This window comes from Chelonoidis abingdonii, chromosome 1 (genome assembly GCF_003597395.2).
Source record: "Chelonoidis abingdonii isolate Lonesome George chromosome 1, CheloAbing_2.0, whole genome shotgun sequence".
Classification (NCBI taxonomy): domain Eukaryota; kingdom Metazoa; phylum Chordata; order Testudines; family Testudinidae; genus Chelonoidis; species Chelonoidis abingdonii.
The window spans coordinates 148,516,442-148,537,324 of NC_133769.1; the positions used below are offsets into that span (position 1 = coordinate 148,516,442).

General features: G+C 54.7%; 2 protein-coding genes and 1 pseudogene across 2 annotated transcripts in view; 1 reads left to right on the forward strand and 2 right to left on the reverse strand.

Annotated features, from left to right (window-relative positions):
* Positions 1 to 20,883, forward strand: part of LOC116833757 (uncharacterized) — a 660,803-nt gene that overhangs the window by 512,004 nt on the left and 127,916 nt on the right. The window lies entirely within an intron of this gene.
* Positions 1 to 20,883, reverse strand: part of LOC116820769 (uncharacterized) — a 292,353-nt gene that overhangs the window by 87,706 nt on the left and 183,764 nt on the right.
* The window catches only part of LOC116820768 (uncharacterized), an 81,367-nt pseudogene that overhangs the window by 14,097 nt on the left and 46,387 nt on the right, over positions 1 to 20,883 (reverse strand).

Consider the following 20,883-nt stretch of genomic DNA (forward strand, 5'->3'; position numbering starts at 1 on the left):
GAGGATGACCCCCAGGGAGCGGCCTTTGTGTTTCCCTGTCCTGACTCACTAGGGACTGCACTCTTCCCTCCACCACCCCCTATTGAGCCGGGGTCTGAGACGGGCCATGTGGTGCCAGCCCATCGGGCACCACGTCGGGGGTCTGCCCCGGCTCTTCTGCCGTGACTACACCCAGGGCGCCAGCCGATGGAGGGATGCGGCAATAGAATAGTTGGAAGGGGAGGTCTTAGGGCTAGAGAGGTGTCTGGCCGCCAGCACTGAGGATCCATCTCTTTGCGGAGCGTGCCGGGAGGAGCTCCGGGTCGTTGAAGACCATCGGGCCCGGGGTGCTTTTGTTCGATCCTGCATCCTTCTCCTTCGGGAGATCTATTACCGCTCCCGCTTCTTCTACACCCTAGAGAAAAAGAGGGGGGCCAAGAAGCACATCATCTGCCTTCTGGCAGAGGATGGCACTCCCCTCACAGATCCAGTGGAGATGTGCGAGATGGCCAGGATCTTCTACGCACACCTTTTCTCCCCAGATCCGACCAATCTTGATGCTTTCAGAGTGCTCTGGGACGACTCAGCGTGGGTGACTGGGACTGCCCAGAGCTTCCTCTCACTCTGGCCGAGATCTTGGAAGCCCTCCGCCGCATGCCCACCAATAAATCTCCGGGCATGGACAGGCTGATCATGGAGTTCTGCCGCATGTTCTGGGATGTCCTTGGCCCGGACCTGGTCACCATCTGGGCCGAGTCCTCGCACAGCGGGGTCCTCTGTCTCTCGTGCAGGCAAGCCGTGCTCGCCTTATTGCTGAAGAAGGGGGACCTCTGCGACTTATGGAATTGGCGTCCCGTGTTGCTCCTCAGAACAGACTACAAAATTGTAGCCAAGGCCATCTCGTTGTGGCTGGGGTCCGTGATCCACCCAGACCAGATCTACACCGTCCCGGGTCGTAGCATCTTTGATAACCTGGGTCTGGTCTGGGATCTCCTTGAGCTTGGGTGTAGGGATGGTCTGTCGTTCGCCCTCATCCTTGGATCAGGAGAAGGCGTTCGACAGGGTGGACCACGGGTATCTCCTGGGCACTCTGCAAGCGTTCGGCTTTGGATCCCACTTTGTGGGTTTTCTTCAGGTGCTGTACGTCTCTGCAGAGTGTCTGGTCAGGCTTAACTGGACCCTGACTGAGCTGGTCAGATTCGGGCGGGGAGTACGGCAGGGGTGCCCCTTCTCAGGCCAGCTCTACGCTCTGGCGATCAAGTCCTTCCTCTGTCTCCTCCACAAGAGGTTGATGAGGTTGGTGCTTCGGGAGCCAGAGCTGAGGCTGGTCCTGTTGGCATATGCCAACGACGTGTTCCTGGTAGTCCAGGACCGGGACAATTCGGCACAGGTGGAAGCCTGCCAGGCCATCTACTCGGTGGCCTCTTCCGTCCGGGTCAACTGGGTCAAGAGCTCTGGTCTGGTGGTCGGGGACGGGTGGCAGGCGAGATCCCTCCCACCCGCACTTCAGGCCATCAGGTGGAGCACGAGCCCACTGCTCTGCCACGCATCCATCTCCACCGGAGAACTGGCATGGTTTACAGGACTGGGTGATGGAGCGGCTCCGGAAATGGACAGGAATACTCTGGTGCCTTTCCTTTTGAGGGAGGGCACTAGTGCTCAATCAACTAGTCCTATCCATGCTCTGGTACTGGCTCAACACCCTGGTCCTGGCCCCGGGTTTCCTGGTCGACCCCCAGAAGGTGGTTCTAGAGTTCTTTTGGCCAGGAATGCACTGGGTCTCTGCAGGGGTCCTCCACCTGCCCCTGGAAGAGGGAGGGCAGGGCCTGAAGTCCCTACGCACTCAAGTCCATGTCTTCCGCCTCCAGGCCCTGCAGAGGCTTCTTTATGGTGCAGGTAGTCTGGCGTGGAGAGTACCAGCACATGCTTTCCTGAGCCATTTCTGAGGGCTCCGATACTACCGGCAGCTCCTTTATCTCAATCCGAGAGGTCTTCTGCAAGACCTCTCCGGGCTGCTGGTCATCTACCAGGACCTCCTCCAGACCTGGAAACTGTTCTCAGCGACCAGGTCCGTGGCGGCCACCGAGGGGGAAGCTCTCCTCGCAGAGCCCCTGCTACACAATCCCCAGCTCTGTGTGCAGGTGGCGGAGTCCCCCACAGTGCGCCAGAGGTTGGTCCTGGCAGAAGTTACCAGAGTCGGAGACCTCCTGGATTACAACTGGCATGAACCTTAGTTCTTGGAAGGGGAAAAGAAGAGATGAGGGGACAGGAACCCTTACCCAGCAAGGTCACATTCTCGTAGTTCTCCTGCATGACGTCTCTGTACAGTGCTCTCTGAGCAGAGTCCAGCAGAGCCCACTCTTCCCTGGTGAAATACACAGCCACCTCCTCGAAGGTCACCGGCCCCTGAAAGAGCAAGAGTCCAACACTCAGTACCTGCTGCCCCACTCAGAGCCCCACTGGTCGTGTGGGAGAAGAGCCAATCAAATGCAAGCTGTGGGTGGATCACAGTCAATAGAGTCCCACCCCCACCCCACTCAGAGCATCCTGGAAACACCAGGTTAAGGGGATTAAGAGAGAGTCCCTTGTCTCTCCCAGAAGATCCATCACACACCTACTAGCCACAGACCGATACAGGAGATAGAGCCCCTAGCAGGGACCAGGGAGAACTCCCTGGTAGGAAGCCCAAAATCCTCCTCCTTGTGAGGAGCTGGATGTGAAGGGAGGGGCAGTTCCCCTAAACCTCACTGCTGGGTGCCCCTTTCATATGTCACAGCAGCCACTGGTTAGTCAGGTCAGGCTCCAGCACTGGGAATTTGGTCAGTTTTCCAAGCCCCCACGTAGGTGGGTTATTTTCGGTTTCACAAATTAGGGTATTTCTACCACCTAATCTCATGGGTCTGTCCCCAGAATCTGGGCCGCTTACTAAACAACTCCTAGCAGGTTTGTCACAAGCTATCCTCCTCCCTTCCCCACCCTGTGCATTTCCTGCCCCAGTTCAACCTCCAAACCAGACTGCAGAACCCTTCCCATCTCCAGTGTATTTGCTGTCCCTCTCCTCCAGCAGGAACCCACCAGCAACCTCCTGATAATCCCTACCTGGACTGACTCCTCTGCAGACATTTCTTTTCTCTCTCCCATGGGAGAATGGGATGATCTGGAGCAAAACATGGACGTATTTCTGCAGCCTGTCTGGGTGAGAAGGGCAGTTGTGGGGGTTTCAGAACAGGTTTTAGTTAATTTCACATCACGGCAGACATCCTAGAGTCTGCCATCCTGGGAAATGCTTGATCTCCTTATTATTGTGTAGACTGGGTCCCTACTGCCAGGCTAAGCCCACAGAAACATTTTTAACCTCCCTTCTGCCTCCCCTCACCCCGTAACAAAGTCTCGGAACACAAGGCTAGAAAAGAGCAGAACCAAAGGAGTCACTGTGGAGGATTCCCTCGGACACTGACCCCAGGGCAGCCACATCTCAGTAGGGGGAATATGGAGTTAGGAACTGGCTTTTCCTCTGTCTGACCCTTGTTTTGTTCACTAGAAAGTGGTTCTGTCCAGGAATGCTGCAATACACGTGTCTGGGTGGATTAGAGAGCTGGAAATCTCTCCCTTCACTCATTTCTCCCACTGCCCCTTTCAGTCTCTCCTTCCTCTGTCCTCTCTCCCTGCCCCTCTGGCTGGGAAAGTCCCATTCCTGGGTGCTTTGCTCTCCCATGGCTGGATTTTCTCCTGACAATTGCTAATGGGAGAAGAAATGAGGAGGTGCTCTTTGTGCAGAGTCACTTTCTTCCAGTCCCCAGCACTTTCCCTGAAGTCTTGCAGTTATCTGGAGTCTGTGGCTCAGAATTTAGTATTTACAGGGCCCAGGGCTGCCCTAGGGGGCTAGTACCAGCTGGAGGAAGTCATCCCCTGGGCCGGGCAGAGAACAAGCTTTAATTAAGGGCACATCCCAGCACAGAGCCCACACTAGGGGAACAGCAGCAGATAAGCCTGGTCTCCCAGATCACAACAGAGGCTGCAGCATCTGACCCAGGAAGCTGAACCCCAATATCCTGAGCAGAGAGGGACAGAGCATTTGATCAGCTTCCCTCCTTTAGCTCTCTGGGGAGAGCAGCTAATGAGAGCCCCTCCTCACCGGGAGAACTGCTAATCTCATTTGCCCCACTGTCCATCTGCAGTCACTCCCTGTCTCTCTATGCAGTGACTCTGGATTAAGAACGGTCTCAATGAAACCAGGGTTCAGAACAAAAGTCCAGAATGCTGTGGAAGAGACCATTGTGTGGCAGTGCTGACCCCCTTCCCACCTCCCTCACCCCCCAGATCTAGGACAAAGACTCGGGGAACTAATTTTCCCAGCGGAACCGGAAGTTCCTGCAGTTTTCAAGAGGGGAGGAAAGCAAAATCTGTGATTTCACCTCACAGTGTTTGATAAGTGGATAGAAAATTATCACAGTGAGCGGGCATGCGGCCGGGGAAGGCCAGGCACTGCTTGGAGCCAGGATTCTTACACAACCAGAGAGGAGGAGCATGGTTAGTAGCAGCCCCCAGAGCCTCTATTCAGGGGACCCCAGACACCCCCCGCCCAGACCCCAGATACCTCTCAGAGCCCCAGCGGCCAGGGAACCCCCACCAGACCATCACTGCCAGGTTGGGAATCCCAAAGGTTTCCCCCCACCAAGAGTCCCCAGCAGCAAAGGTCCACCCCAATGGGACCCCCCCACTGGGAAGTCAGTCCCTCACTGCCTGCCTGGGATTCCTCCACTGCCTGCCTAGGACCCCCACCTGCCCTCCACCAGGATCTGCCCTGCTGTTTGCCTGGGACTCCCTCCTGCCCCCAGGGGGTCCCACTGATTCTTTACAGTGGCACTCCTCACACTGCTTGCCTCATAACACCTGACCTAACATTGGGGATCTCCCCACTCCCCTCAACCTCTGTGCACTGGGCATGGCAGCGATCCCAGGAGCCAGCTGGGGAAGCCCAGACCCCTTGGCACAACACCAGGCACCCTCTAACCCCCTGTCCCGCCTCCCCAAGAGACACCCACACCGCTGATCTACGGCCAACAGGCCCCCAACAATACCCACCTCCAGGACCCATAGCTTCAGGGCTAGGCACATTAGAACCAACGTCCCCCTGAAACCTCCAGAATCCACCAGCCTGACTAGGGTACCCCCTGCCCAGCCACCCAGAGGCCTCCCCCTACCACAATGCCCCTTCAGCTCCAGCTGCAATCTCCCCACCCAGACACTCCCCATAACAGTGTTTGTCATGGGGTTTGGGATACTTCTGGACCCACACTGCACTCAAAGTCACCTCCTCATCCTGTGCCAGCTGGAGAAAAGAAAACGGTCCAGCCAACTTTCCTGTTACCAGCTGGGAACCACTGATCCCCAAAACAGGGGGAGAGCTCTGGTTTTGATGGCTATTAAATACGTGGCTGGTCTCTTTCATCAGCAAAATTCTCAAAGGAGAGGGGAAAAATGATCACTGGACAGTTTAATCCCCTGCGACATCCAGGACGGACAACGACTCAGGGCAACATGTTCCCTCGAAGTAAGGAGAATTTGCTGGGATTTAGAAACATGGGGAACAGCCCCAACTCTAAGAAGATTTTTAATTGATATTTTATAATGAGAAAGAAAGAGGGAAAACCTGAGATACGAGATCAATGTTCAGAAATGAAAGAGAAAGGGTGGAAATCTGAGAGATTTTGGATGAATTTTTGCAAATTATAGAGAGGAAAGAGGAAAATTAGAGGGATTTTGTATCAGTTGTTGATAGGAGGTAAAATCTGAGTATGTTTCACATGAATATTAAATAAATGAATAAAGAGGAAATAGGCAACATTTGAAACATTTTCTATCCATGTTCAAGAAGCTGAGAAAAGGTGTAAATCTGAGATTTTCTTAGTATTTTATAATTAGTGAAATATCTCAGGGCATATTCAGCTAGAAATAGATAACTAGGGAAAAAATGGGGCAAATGTTTAGGAGATCTTATATCAATCTTTGAGATTTGCAGAGAATACGTGTCACAAACTATGCAACTGATAACATGAGAGAAAAACACTGAGATCTGAGGGGGATTTTATGCTGCTATTAACTAACTAGTGGAAAAGGAGGATTGTTTGACTGGATTTTATATGACTGTCCAATACATGAACAGAAAGTGAAAGGTCCCCCCTCTGCCACCACTCACATGGGCAGCAGGGAGCCCTTTGAGGAGCTGAATTAAAAGGGCAAGAGGGGGGGAGCTGGAAGGTGGCAGCAGTGCGGGACAGCCTAGTGACTGGCAGCTGATGGTTGGGAGCAATTGTGTTGGTAGTTAGGGGACAGCAATTGGGACTGCGAAACCAGGGTCCAGGAAGTCCCTATGGGGAAACACATGCTCCTCCCTTCCCTGCCCCACCCCAGTAGAGAACAGGCATTTCATCCCATCACCACTCCAGGGCAGCTGTGTTTTGGGGAATGACTCAGGGCAAAAATTTCTCACCTTAACAAGGACAAATCGCTCCAGATAAAATGGGTGGGAAAATCCCCCACATCCGAGGGGTTTTAAATTGACATTTGAGAATTATGGAGAGAACAGGGGGACATCAGGAGAGACGAGAGAGGTGATCACCTGAGGGGAAAGGAGCAGTAGCGGATTTATCCTGGCACCACTGACTCCATGCCCGCACCCTAGGCTGGCCCCAGCCAGGACCACTCTTCCTCGCTCTCTCCTGAGGGGCACAGAAGCTTGGTGTTGTTGGCACTGAGGCTCCTGCTGCAGTAGGGCAGCCAAGCTCTCCATCCCATCTCTTCTCACGGCTTGCTGCGTTCCCGCCCTCCCCTCCCTGCCACTGATCAGCTATTTGCCAGCAGGAGGGAGGGAGAAGAGCAGAGCCACAGCATGCTACCTGCCTGGGAGAGGAGGCACAAAAGAGGCGGTAACAGGGCCTTGGGGAAGTGCACGGGGCAAGGGATGTGCTGGCTGTGGCTTCTCGCAGCCCCCATTGGCCTGGAGCAGCAAACTGCAGCCAGTGGGAGCCGCAATCAGCCGACCTGGGGCATGGCAAGTAAACAAACTGACCCACCAGGGGGCTTACCCCTAGCGGGCTGAAGGTTACCGATCCCTGGGATAGGGGAAGCAGGGGCCCAGCATGTGGATCCCCTTGGCAGCAGCTGGGGCTCCCCTGTTAAACAAGCCCATCAAACCCTCACCCTGACAAGCCCCACCTCCCCTGCATCTGTACCACCCCACTTAGTTTCCACCAGATACCCTCCCCACTGAGCCCCAACCACCTACACCCAGACCCCCACCCAAATGAACCCCTGCACCCAGATTCCTCCCCCAACCGCTGAGCTCAAACCACTTTCACTTGGTCCCCGCTGCAGACTCCCATTGCCCCTGGATCTGATACCTCCCTGTGCATCCAGATCCCCCACTGAGCTGTCTGCACCCAGACTGACCCTCACAGAACCCTCTTACCCCTATCTGGAAACCCCCACACTAAGTCCCTCTGCACTTGGATCCTGCTGCCGGGCTGAACATCCCTGCTCACATCTGGTGTGCCTGGTGCAAAAGGGGCAGGGCCCCAGGGTGTTTCCGTGGCAGGCCTGGCCCTTGTTCTGTGTCAGGGTCAGGTTCAGCCTCACTGCCAAGTACCTGTCCCAGGGGAGGCTGCTGAGTATTCTCCCACCTCCATGCAGCCAGTGGCTTGTGCTCCCCACTGCCATGGTGGAGCTTCCACATGTATTTATTGTAAAACAAAACAGAATTTTAAATTATGATGCACAGAATTTGATGCAGGATTCTCTCAGAAATATTCACTGTACAGCTGTGATGGTGGAACTCTGAAGGGGGTGCTGGACAATAGGGGGATCTGTGGGTGAGGGAGCTGGGCAGGGGGTATGGTGTGCAGAGTGCTGTGCAGTTGTAGAGGGAGGTCAGTGAGAGGTGTCTCTAGGCAGGGGGTGCTGGGCAGAGGGACCTATGGGGGAAGTCTCTGGGTGAGGGGGTGCTGGGATAAGGGAAGGGCACTGGGACAGCACGGGGGAGGGGGGCAGTGTGCATCTAGCAGTTTTGGGTTTATAAACAGTGTCCTTGTGCTGGGCTGAGTAGGGCCAGTCATTGCACTGCGCCTCATTGCCCCCAACCGGCCCCTCGCTCTGCGGACCGCCCCCCATCACATGCCCTGTTTCCCCAGTGGGGGCCCACAAATATGTTTGGCGCTGGGGCCACAAAAAGTTAATCTGGCTGGGGGGTGGGGAATCCCCCCAGATTTTATAGCCCCGTGTGAGATGCTGAGCGAGAAAAGGGGCAGAACTAGTGAGAATTTGTACTGGGGGTAAGAGGCAAGTGGCCCATACAGGGACAGGGACAGGGACAGGGATCCCGCTCCCCCCCCCTCCTTCCCCACCCCCGGGGATTGCCTGGCTGCACAGAGACAGTTCAACCCCCGCCACCACTGACGTCCACCCCACCCCCCCGCAACTGCGGCTTCTCCTCTCCCTGCTCGACATCCCCCTCTCCCCAAGATCCCCCCGGTCGGGCCCCAGGCTCCGCCCCCCCATCCCAGCGGGGCCGAGGCGGCTCCGAGGCTTCTCCCAGGTCCCCGGGACAGAGAGTCACTTTCCCGCCCGGCCCCAGCGCCCCCCCCCCCCGGGGTCTCTCACTCACCGGGGGCTCCGGGCCGGGGCTGGGCGGGCAGAGCCCGGGGGCGGGGCCCAGCTGCAGAAAGCCCCCGGCCGGGCACGGAGGGGTTAATGCCGGACCCCCCCGCACAGACCCGGGAGTAGCCGCAGCTCAGCCCGGGCCCGGCTCACACGGAGGCACCAGCAGCAGCTTTGTTCTCCCGCCCGCACCGGGGCTCGCATGGAGCATGCGCAGTTTTCCCTACTGAAACCCTCCCTTACCTGGCTAGAGAGGGCGGAAGCGGCCCCGGGGAAGGCTGGGAGATGTAGTTCAGGTTGCTTTTCCCGGAGCTAGGCATGCGCAGATCGGGTTGGGGGCGGAGTGTGATCAGCTGCTGGGTGAGCGCCGCGCTTCTGCTCCTTTGTGACCTGGGATCGCGGGCGGAGCGGGAGGGTCTGTGCCGGGGAGCCCTTCATGAGCCCCCCCACCCCGTGCCCGGCCCGGGCCCTGCTCCCGCTGGAGCCGCCCTGGGGCCGCCCCGGGCTCTGCTCGCCCCGCTGCGGAGCTGCAGCCTCCAGGTACCGGAGCGAGCCCCGGGGGTGGGGGCTGGCTCGTGACTCTACCCCAGTATCCGTGCGGGGAGTTGTCTGGCACGAGGGAACCGAGGGTGGGGGGAGTGCGCAGCTCCCCTTATAGTGCACTATAAAGGCATCACTCCAGGGCTCGCAGCGGTGGTCCCCCATGACGAGTCCTGCTAATGGAAAAACTTCCAGCACTGGTGCATGTGACAAGCACGCACACCTACTGTGGAATAGACAGGAGCAACACATCTCGAAGAACGCCAGTTACAGAACAGGTAACTATCGTTTTTAAAGGGTGTCACTTTTCATTCCTATAGTAACAGAACTGGTGATAGGAAAGCAGGGAGAGAGAGAGAGGTGTGTGTGTGTGTCTTAAATTGGTTAAATAGTCTAACTTCAGTACTCAGTGTTTCAAAAATGTTAGACTGCAACCTGTGTTGTAAAGATGTCTTCATTTTTTTTTTAAAAAAAAACCCGTGAATAAAGCTACTTTAAGGGAAATTACTGTTTTGTCCAACCCCAAAGAGCGATGAGATCTTTACTCACGAATTTGCATAAAACTTGTATTTGTTATGCCTTTTTGATGACTTTAGTATTACAATCTATTATAAATAAAGTGCATTTCATTGACTGAATTTTAAAATGAAATTAGTAACTGGAAAAAATGGCCAATATTTTTTTTTAAACCTATGACAATTATAAACTACTGTATTCTGTCATTTACTTTCTAGAATCGAAAGTATGTCTGAGTATAATCTAAAGTTCTCCTGCAAAATGACGGATGTGCAAACCCTTCTGTGGCTGGATCGTTCTTGTCATTTTATTTTAAGTACAAAATAAATATGTATAATGAATTTAAAAGTATGTAATAAGTAATTTGATAAGTTGGGTGGTGCCTCTTCTTATGTGTTTGCTCCCCTGATGTTAGAACCTGGCTATGCTGCTGCTGTAGAGGGCTCATCACCCAGCAGCTGGGGGCCACCATGCAGGCTCAGCAGGGCTGCTGGCCACACGGCCAATGGGTGTGGGTGGGCTGGCTGGGATCTCGAGAGTCACGTCTCAGGGATCTGCCCCGCTCCCTAGCACTGCTTCAGCTCTGAGCTGTCTCCACTGCCTGGGACCTGTGGGGCCCCACCTGGCTTCCTGGGGGAAGAGCCATCTTGGATTGGTGAAGAGGCTGGGCCAGTCTCAGCCAGTCACAAGGGACAGTGGGGTGGGGGGGAGGCTTAGCTGGGTCCTGAGGGAGCCTGGCTCGGGTACGCTCTGCTCCTCCTCCAGCCTGGCTGAGTGCACCACTCTGAAGGGACTGGAGTTATCCTGCCCCAGGACCAGCTGTAGCTGCGCTGCCAGCTCAGCCTGGCAGACACAGTCACCTCCCATCAAGGCTGACTATTGTGGCTGGCGGTTAGGGTGTGGGAGACTAGGTCTCTAGTGCGTCTGGGGGGGTGTTGGAGTGTTGGGCAGTGGGGGTTGGGGAGAACTGTATGTTGGGGGGCTGTGCAGTGGGGGAGATCTGTGTGTCGGGGCACTGGGAAGTGTTGAGGGGTCTGGGGGGTGCACTGTGCAGTTGTGGTAGTGAGGCGGTGGGGGTCACTGGGCAGTGAGGGGATCTGTGGGGGGGGGCTCTGGGCGGGGAGGTGCAGGGGACTGTGCAATTGTGAGAGGGCTGTGGAGGGTGTTCAGCTTCAGGGGCACTGGGCAGTGAGAGGATCTGTGGGGGAGTTCTGAGTGGGTGGGAAAGTGGTCTGGGAGGGCACTGGGCATGGGGGTTTGTGGGGGTCTCTGGGTGGTGTGGCACTGGGCATAGGGAGTCAGAGGGGTGCTGGGCAGGGGGGTAGCGTGGACAGCCTGGGTCTGGCAGCTCCTAGTTTGTAAACAGTGCCCTTGTACTGGGCTGGGTGGAGTGGGGCTGTCCCTGCCATGCCATGACCCATCTCCCATTGGCCCCGGGTAGCCCCTTGCTCTGAGGACTCTGCCCTCCCTGCCTCATTTCCGTGATGGGGGCCCACAAATATGTTTAGCACCGGGTCCACAAAAAGTTAATCCAGCCCTTTTTGGGGTGCAGGCTCTGGGATGGAGTTGGGGTGCAGGAGAGTTGCAGGCTATGGGGAGTTTGAGTGAGGGGTGCAGGCTCTGACCTGGGGCAGGGGATTGGGGTACAGGAGGGGGTGCGGACATGTGGGCTCTGGGAGGGAGTTAGCAACTCAGCATGCTGTATAAGAGAAAGGAGCTGCCGTGATTTCATATAGACACAGAAACTGATAGAAAACACTTTTACATAGTCAAAATGTGAGAGGCAGAGTTTGAGGGAGGGAGGGGGCATCTGGACAATATTTCACCACACTGGGTCTCCTGGCTGGAGCAGTAACAGCCCCGCAACACTTGTATAGGGTAGAGAGGAGCTGCGGTGTCTAAGCTTTGACAGTCTAGGAATTGGGCTGCCGGTGCCTTTAAGACCCAGCCCCAGGAACCCGCCCCCTGCTCCGGGGCTGACATGCAGCGTCCTGGGAGCAGAACGAAAACAGCATCTGCCCCTCTCCCCATGACCCCAGATTAGCGAACACAGCAGGTGGCTCATCCCAAGGGGTCACTGTTCCCCCCTCCCCCTGCCTAAACGGGGTTTTGTCCCCGCACAGGGTCTGGCAGCGTCTCCTTCCCTCCCCTCGCCCCCCAGGCTTAACCCTGGCTCCCACCCCTGATTTTTCCCCTTCAGCCTCTCTCCTGCTGCTACCTACAGCAGCTTGATCCTCCCTGGCTAGTAAATTTCTGCTCCCTGGTCAGACCTTGGCAGCTCCCCCCCCCCCCGCTGCGATTTGCCCCCTTGGTGCTTTTAAACCCCTCCAAAGAGGAGGCAGCAAATCGTAAGTAGAAGTGAGGGCAGAGAGAGGGCAGCGGCAACAGCAAAGGTCACTGGGCATGCGCAGTTCGGGTGAGCTCAGTACAGCCAAAGTAGGGAATCGGGAGCGGGAGCTTTTTGCATCCGGGGCTGCTCTGGGGCCACTCGGGGGCTGCCCTGGGGCCACCTCGGGCTCTGCCCGCCCCGCTGCGGAGCTGCAGCCTCCAGGTACCAGAGCGAGCCCCGGGGGCGGGAACCGGGCAGTGACTCCACCCCAGTGTCCGGGGAGGACCCAGCATCTTGCAGCGCCATATCTGCTCCCTGGGGGGCAGCGCCTGCGGGGTGCTCGGAGCTGCTGTCCCCACAGGAGCCCAGCGCCCCCTGGGCCTGGCCAGGCTCTGCCCTGGGGCCTGGTCCTATTGGGGTCCCCACATGGGGCCAGGCGGAAGCTGCCCAGGAGTGGGGGGTGAGACCAGGCAGGGGAGGGAAGACATGGGAAAGGGGCAGGTGGAAAATGTTTGTGCAGCCCGGGCATGGCCGGGGGAGGAGAAGAGCAGATGACCCCCGAGGAGCGGGGAGAGAAGGGGGGGGCTGAGATCCCCTCAGATTTACCTCTGCCCCCTCCCATGGGGACCGCCCCATCCTCTCCCATCCTGCCCCCCTTTCTCTCTAGAGAGCAACAAGCAACACCCAGGGTAACCCCTCCCCTTCCCTCAAATCCCTGAGAAGTTCCCTGTTCTCCTCCCCTGATTGTGCCCCATTTTCTCTCCACTTCGTCAGTCTACAGTTCAAATCTCAGGTTTGGGGTGTTTCCCCCCATTTTTACCTGCAGAGATTTGTCCTTGGTTAGGTGGGAAATGGTTCCCCTGAGTGATTCCTGAACTGGGCAGAGGGTTAATGGGCAGAGGCTCGGGGAGCCTTGAGACAGGAACACCTCTGGTCCGGGCTGGGGGGGTCACTCTCTGCTGGCAACAGGGCGTGGGAAGGCGCAGGAAGGGAAGAGAGGAGCAAGCATCCCCCATGGAGGTGGCCCAGCCCCAGGTTTCCCAGTCCAGCTACTCCCCCCTCCCCATCACCTGCTAGTCACATTCCCAGACCCCACTGTCAGTCCCTCCCCACAGCCAATGACCTTCTGACTCCAGCCTCACTCCTTTCCCCTCTGAAAGCCACATCATCCAGGGCTCCCTGCTGGCCATGTGAATGTGTGACAAGAAGAATCCATCCGATTCTGTTGTTGATTGAATATTGCTGTATAATCCTCTCAAATTTCTCCTCTTTTCTCTTGAACTGTTGAATGGTGACAAAATCTCCCCAGATGTTGGTGCTTCTCTCTTACTTTAGCAAATATTTAGTTTGCGCCCCATTTTCTCCTCAATTCTGAAATACCGATATCAAATTCTTGATAATCTTCCCGCTTTTCTCTCCAGGTGTCTGTCTGAGATCAGGGCTCTTATACTGAGCATGGCTCAGGCCTTGCCTGAGATCAGGTCCCCCAGGGTGCCAGGCACTGCACAAACCCTGACCGAGTTTGGGGCACTGGTTGTGCCAGGTACTGCACAGATCCTGCAGAGAGCAGGGACCTTGTTGTGCCGGGTGCTACAGTGACCCTGACTGAGCTCCGGGCCCCTGTTGTGCTGGGGCCCTGCATTAACACCAAGTGAAATCAGGCTCCCATTGTGCCAGGTGCTGCAGAGACAGCAAACAAAATGAGGGACCTTGTTGTTCCTGGAACTGCAGAGACCCCAAGTGAGATCTGAGCCCTGTTCTTCCCGCTGCTGCAGAGACCCCAACAGAGGTCAGACCCTACTGTTGCTGTGGAGCCCTCAACTGAGATCTGCACACCTGTTGTGCTGGGAACTGCAGAGACCCCACAGACGTCTGGTCCCCTATTGTGCCAGGTAAAACAGACCTGGACTGAGATCATGGCCCCCCTTGTGCCGGGCAGCGCACAACTGCGGCCCAGATAGCTGCCTCCATTTTTCAGGGTACTTGAGAAACCTCGACTGAGATCTGTGTCCCCATTGGGCCTGGCCCTCCACTGACTCCAACCCAGATCACACCCCATCACTGTACTGGGCACTGCACTGACCCTGACAGATCCTGCCCCCACATTTTGCCAGATACGACAGGGACTCCAAACAAAATCCGGGATCTTGTAATGCTGGGAGTTGCAGAGTCATCAACTGAGATCAGGCCCCTGTTGTGCAGGGCTCTACACAGACACTGAGATCAGGGTTCCCATTGTGACTGGTGCTGCACAGACACCAAGGGTATCTCTACCCTGCCACTAAAAACTCCCAGCTGGCCCATGCCAGCTGACTCAGGCTCACAGGGCTCAGGTGAAGGTGCTGTTTAATTGCATCGTAGATGTCTGGGCTTGGGCTGGAGCCAGGCTATAGAACTGTCATAAAAAGAAAGTTAAGGGTTAATGCCTCTTTTACCTGTAAAGGGTTAAGAAGTTCACCTAGTCTAGCTGACACTTGACCAGAGGAACTAATGGGGGAACAAGATGTTTCAAAAGGAAGGAGGAAAGTTTTCCTTTGTTTAGAGTTTCAGTTTCAGCCGAAGTGAAACAGATCAAGGAACCAGCCTCTTATCAGAGTAGTAAGTTTTAGAAAAGTTTTCTTTGTAACTTGGCTTGGAATCATTAAGAAAATCATCAAATTTGGATATTCTTGTGTGTATTAAGATTTTTGCCCGGGAAACATCCTCTGTGTTTGAATCTGTTGTCTGTGAGAATACCTGTGTAAAAAGGTGTGTGACCGGGGCTCGACCCTCTCTGACGGGCGGAGGGGAGCCACACCAGCTCCCTACATGCTGTCCATCCGGGCAGGTCCTGGAGCGGTAAACACAAAGGCATAAGGCTCCGGTGCCGGGTTCAGGGCAGAGCAACACTGCAGAGTCAAAAGGGGGCTCAGGCCCTCTGCTTCAGGGCTGAACAGTGGTACAGTTTAAAGGGAACCCAGCCCTAAGTTCGGGCTGGACACCAAACGGAGAGGCAAAGCTCAGGCCCTTCTGGCTCAGGGCTGAGCAAAGCACAGGGTTAGGAGGCTCAAGCCCTCTGGTTCAGGGCTGAGCAAAGCACTCAGTCTATAAGTCCAGGCCCATAGACCTGAGCACTGGGGAGAGGGGGAGACTGCCACCCATAAGTGGGGTGGCAGGGGGGATGCAGGCCCACCCACTCCACTGCGTCCCAGCCCAGGGCCCTAACTGCATCAGTGGGGATCCTGTCCGCAACACATTGACATAGACTCCGACATGTCCGCAGCTGGACTGGAGTCGGCTGCCCCCGGGCTACTTCCAGCCTCCCCCTCAGGACCTACCTGGTCTGTGGCGTCAGCCCCTGGGAAGTTCAGCAGCATGGGCTCCTCGTGACCAGGGCTGGGTGGCAGGTCCGGCAGTTCCTCCGGGAAGTCCAGCCAGGCTTTCTCCGGCGGTTCCTCCAGGTAACAGCAGGGACGGGGGGGCTCCAGTGGCTCCTCCGGGTAGTAGGACCGGGGAAGCTCTGGCAGCTCCTCCAGGTAGTGGGCGCGGGGAAGCTCCGGGCAGTCAGGATGGCTGCCCTGGGTCCTAGAGGGGTCCCAGTCTCGAGCTCCCTGTGGCAGGTCTGCTCCCTGCGGTGGCTGCGGCCTGACTGAGCTCTGACGGCCGGCTTTTGTACTTCAGGGTCACCGCCTGACCCTTTGAGGGGCGGGCTCACTGCTCCTTAGCCTTGCCCACTGAGGCCTCTGGCTGGGCACTCCCTCCCCTTGGCAGGAGGGGGGCCACACCGACTCACTACAAGGTGGTATGCTAATCTCTCCCAGAGGGTTTTCTTTTATCTTTCTTTTCTTTAATTAAAAGCCTTTTTCTTAACACCTGATTGATTTTTTCCTTGTTTTTAGATCCAGGGGGGTTGGATCTGGATCCACCAGGAGTAGTGGGAGAAAGTAGGGGGGATGGTTAATTTCTCCTGTTTTAAGATACAAGGGTTTGGATCTGTGTTCACCACGAAATTGGTGAAGTCTCTCAAGCCTACCCAGGGAAGAAAAGTAGTGCTTGGGGTGGTGGTCGCAGTGATACCAAATCTAAGCTGGTAATAAGCTTAAAGTGTCGATGCAGGTCCCTACATCTGTACCCTAAAGTTCAGAGTGGGGAAGGAACCTTGACATGGTGAGCAACGGTGAGGGATTTTTAGAAGGAAAGCCAGATTTTTTTTTTGCTTCCTTTGAATGCTGGGGAAGCAGTGAAGGAGAGAGACCCTGAAGGCAAACAGATAAGAGATTCTAACAGTGGGCTTTTTGTTAGAAGGGAAGCTCCAGCTGTGATCACTGGAGGACCATTAACATATGCCAAGGCAAGTAACAAACCTGTTTACTTGTTTTTTTTTTTCTAAAGTGTCACATTGCAGTAACCAAAGATCCCAAACTGTCCTCCGCACCCCCCCCAGATAGCTAAAGTAGACCAGGGGAAAATGTCAGGCAAAGAAAAAAAACACACCCATACAACAGCAGCTAGAGTTAGCCAAACCCAGGCTGAGGAGAGCCAAAAGGAACATGACAGACAGATGGCCAGGGCTGAGGCTGCCCACAAAGAGCTATGGAGGAGAAACAAAAAGAGATGAAGGCGAGGAAAAAGAGTGAAGGAGAGGGAAAGAGAGAGAAAGCATGAGCTGGAATAGCAAGGGCTAAGCAGGATGTACCAGCCAACCCTAACAACCCTTCTCCTAGGTACTGTTTCCCGTCCCAGAAAATTCCCCACCTACAAGGCAGGTGATGATACTGCGGCCTTCTTTAGAAATTTTGAAAGGCCTGCCTTGGGTGCAGCATCTCTACAGACCAGTACATGATGGAGCTGAGGTCACAGCTTAGTGACCCTTAGCAGAGAGGGGGCTGAATGCAAAGGAACGCATGAAAGATTATAAACTTTTCAATCAAGGCCAGAATCAGAATGGGGCTAACACCTGAGCATGCCTGTCACGGTTCTGAGCCCTAAGGTGGAAACCAGATGTGTCATTTACCCGACACGCCTACCAACTTGAAAAGAATTGGGATGCTTGGATATCAGAGCAAGTGATGAACTGTGGAAGCTCTATCCTTCCTAATGCAAATGGAGCAGTTCTTAGAGGGTGTTCCTGAGGAAATAGAAAGGACATCCTAAGATGGAAGCCAAAACTGTAACCGAGGCGGGGAGATTGGAGCCAAATGGGTGAAGTGGCAGAAAAGAAAAAATACTACCAGCAGTTGGAGCGAATATCAAGAGGGCAAACGAACTAAACCCTATCACGTGCGCAATCCAAGCCCCACCTACAACCCAAGGAAAGCCCCAGACACCCTATTGTCCCACCTCACCAGTCTCCAACAACCCACCCGTCCAGTGACCAGTCAACTGGGCGATGTAAAAATGTAATGAACTGAGCATATATAAGGCCACTGCCCAAGAACCACAACCGATTACAGTTCATTACACCAATCACACCAAAGACCCCAGGCCAGATGCCTCTCAAATCACCCTCAGAGTGAAAGAAACCTTGAGAGTGGGCGGAAAGAAGGTTATCGCGTGGAGAGACACTGGGGCACAAGTGTCAGCTATCCACCAATCCTTAGTGGACCCCAAATTCATCAACCCAGAGGCCCAAGTGACAATTCACCCTTTCATGTCAAAATCTTGCCTACAGCTGACATGCCTGTCCAGTACAAGGGCTGGTCAGGAATGTGGACTTTTGCAGTCTATGACAATTATCCCATCCCCATGCTACTGGGGGCAGACTTGGCCAACCATTTGAAGCTGGCCAAGAGGGTGGGAATGCTCACACACAGCCAGGCCAAGCAAGCGTACACACCCATCCCTGTTCCTGAGCCATCCACCAGGGCCCCGTCTGTGTTACCAGAGACCCAGACAGAGGTGGTGTAACCGGATCTTCTACCCATAAATGCTTCAGCCGTAGCGAGTCCAGTCCCAAAAACGGCAAAAGAACCAGCACCAGAACCATTGCCAGCACTGACGCCAGTGCTTGCAAACCCATCTACAACTCCAATGCCAGAGGGCACCAGCAGGCCTGAACTGGCAGAAGCAGCAGACAACCCTACTCTAGAGGCTCAGCCAGAGCCTGAAATATCACATAGTGCACCAGTGGAGAGCGGTTCACAATCAACTAAAACAACCCCATCACCTACATCGCTTCCCCAGGGTCCAAGCCCAAGTCCACAGTCTAAGGAAGAACTGATGTCTCCAGCATCAAGGGAACAGTTCCAGGCTGAGCAGGAAGCAGATGACAGCCTTCAGAAAGCGTGGGTGGCGGCACGGAGCACCCCACCACCTCTCAGCTCTTCTAACCGATCCCGGTTTGTTGTAGAACAAGGACTTTTATACAAGGAGACTCTTTCTGGTGGACTCCAGGAAGACTGATGTCCTCAAAAACAGTTGGTAGTTTCAACTAAGTACCAGGTAAAGCTCTTAAGCTTAGCTCATGATCATCCCAGTGGCCATTCTGGGGTGAACAGAACCAAAAACAGGTTGGGGAAGTCCCTCCACTGGGAGGGAATGGGCAAGGACGTTGCTAATTATATCCGGTCTTGTGAGGTATACTAACGAGTGGGAAAGCCCCAAGACCAGGTCAAAGCCCCTCTCCAGCCACTCCCCATAATTGAGTTCCCATTTCAGTGAGTAGCTGTGGATATTCTAGGTCCTTTCCCAAAGAAGACACCCAGAGGAAAGCAATACATACTGACTGTCACGGACTCACAGATCGTGCCCATTCTTGGCCCTGTGCAGTCCGTGGGGGATGCCCCTTTCAGTGCAACAGCCCTTCTCGGGGTTCCACTCTCTCTTGGGGTCAGGCCCCTCCGCCTCCTGGAGCCGCACCTCTCTGAGCCTTAGCACGTCTGTCTCTGCCGTGGGCCCCCTCCGGGAGTCCACGCACTCTGGACCCCATGGGCCTCTTCACCTCCGAAGGGGCTGATGCAACCCTGTCCTCTAGACCAGAGTGACTCTCAGCCAGCATAAAACAGGAGGGTTTATTGAGAGTTGAATGCGCACAGGAAACTCTCAGGGCCTCTGACCTGGCCTCTCACAATAACAGCACATCCCAGTCTCCCTGCATCCAGGTGGGCTCTGCCTGCTTCCCCTCGCCAGCCCAAGCCCCCCTGCTTCCCAGTTGGGCCTCTGATATCCCCGGCCTTAAGCCCCGCCTCAGTCCATTGTCTTCTCTCCAGGTAAACAGGGTCATAAACAGGAAGGTCTGAGTCCCCTCTCCTCGCAGCTCTCCTCTGGCTGGAACCGGCTGGTCAGGTCACCGCACGGGGTCCTCTCTCTGCAGCCCTTTGTCCTCCCACTGGCCGGAACTGATTGTGTCTCCTGGGCTGGGGTCCCGACCCTCTCTCCATCCTCTTGTACACAAACTCCCTCTCCCTCACCTCGTAAACCAGAACGACCCAAGTATACATTGATCCCACCCCTGTGCTTGCAAACCCTGGAAAACAGAAAAACCCCAAGAAAAAAAAACCCACTTCGCACACTGACTTCCAGGGCTAAAACTGTGTGCCAGGCCTACAAACTTTGCCAGGGTAGGTTGGCCCTCCGACATCCTTACCGATTTGGGACAATTTCCTGGAGTAACATGAAAAACCTGTGGGAGCTCATGGGTGGAATCCACTTGGTTGGCCACCCCTTACCAGCAACAAAACCAATGCCTGGTGGGAGGTTTAATGGAACTTTGGGGCCATATACGTAAATCGTAAATGAACACTCCAATGATTGAGACCTAGTGTTGGAGCAGTTTGCTTTTGCTGCAGAGCTGTACCACATCCCAGTTTAGGGTTTCACCATTGAACTTGGTATGACATGAGGTTAAGGGCCATTAAGTTGGTGAAGCAGCAATGGATGGGTTTAACGCCTTCTCCAGGAAACTAACATTCTAGACTTTATAAGCAACCTACAAAGCACCCCGACACTCCTGAGCTCTTGCTAAAAAACTAAAGATGCTCAAAAAGAAGCAAAAAAGGCCTGGTATGATAAACATACCAGAAAAGCATCCCTATCAAAGTAGGGACCAGGTTTATGGTCTTAAAGGCGCTACGACGACCGCATAAGATGGAAGTGTATAGGAAGTGCCATTCAAAACTATCCAAGACGCACCTGGGAAGCTTTAACTATCTCATAGCATTCCCACCTTAAACCCTAAAAGCGGTACCATGTTAATTCTCTCACGCCCTTTTATTTCAGAAATTAAAGGTTTGTCAGTTTACAGCCAGGGAGGAATGATGCTGAGAGGCCTGAAGGGTCTACTACGAGGAAAAGCTGACGGTGGTGGGAAGAGGGACCTCTCCACAACCCTGGAGTCTGCAGCAGCACAGAATCAAAGTGCTGTGCATAGCTCGCACCAAATGTTCTCAGCCACCCCGGAGGTCAAGAACGGGCAATACCACTCCAATTTGACACAGGTAATAGCTCACCCAATAAAGGATGTCTTCTCATGCAAAGCTGCTAAGAACAGGAGATCCAAAACTGCTACATGGTAAAATCCTCCTGGGGGGAATCTCCAGTGGTTCTAGTTCCACCAAATGGGGGGAAATATGCTTTGCGTGGACTACCATAAGCTAAATGATGTAAACGTAACTATCCCAATGCCACGCACCAAATGATTATGGAAAATTGAAACAATCCCAGTCCATCTACATAACTTAACCAAGGGGTACTGGCAAGGGCTAGGCGGAGGGGTAATAGGTGTATGAATTTAATGTGCAATCCTTTCAGGCTGCGAAATGCTAAATTAGAGTCTCCACAGGATTGGGAGAAGCCTGCAGTTGCCTACCTTGATGATGTCCATGTTTTCTGATACAGTGATGGATGAAAAAAGTCTTCAGCGCATCAGATAGGCGGACTAACTGTTA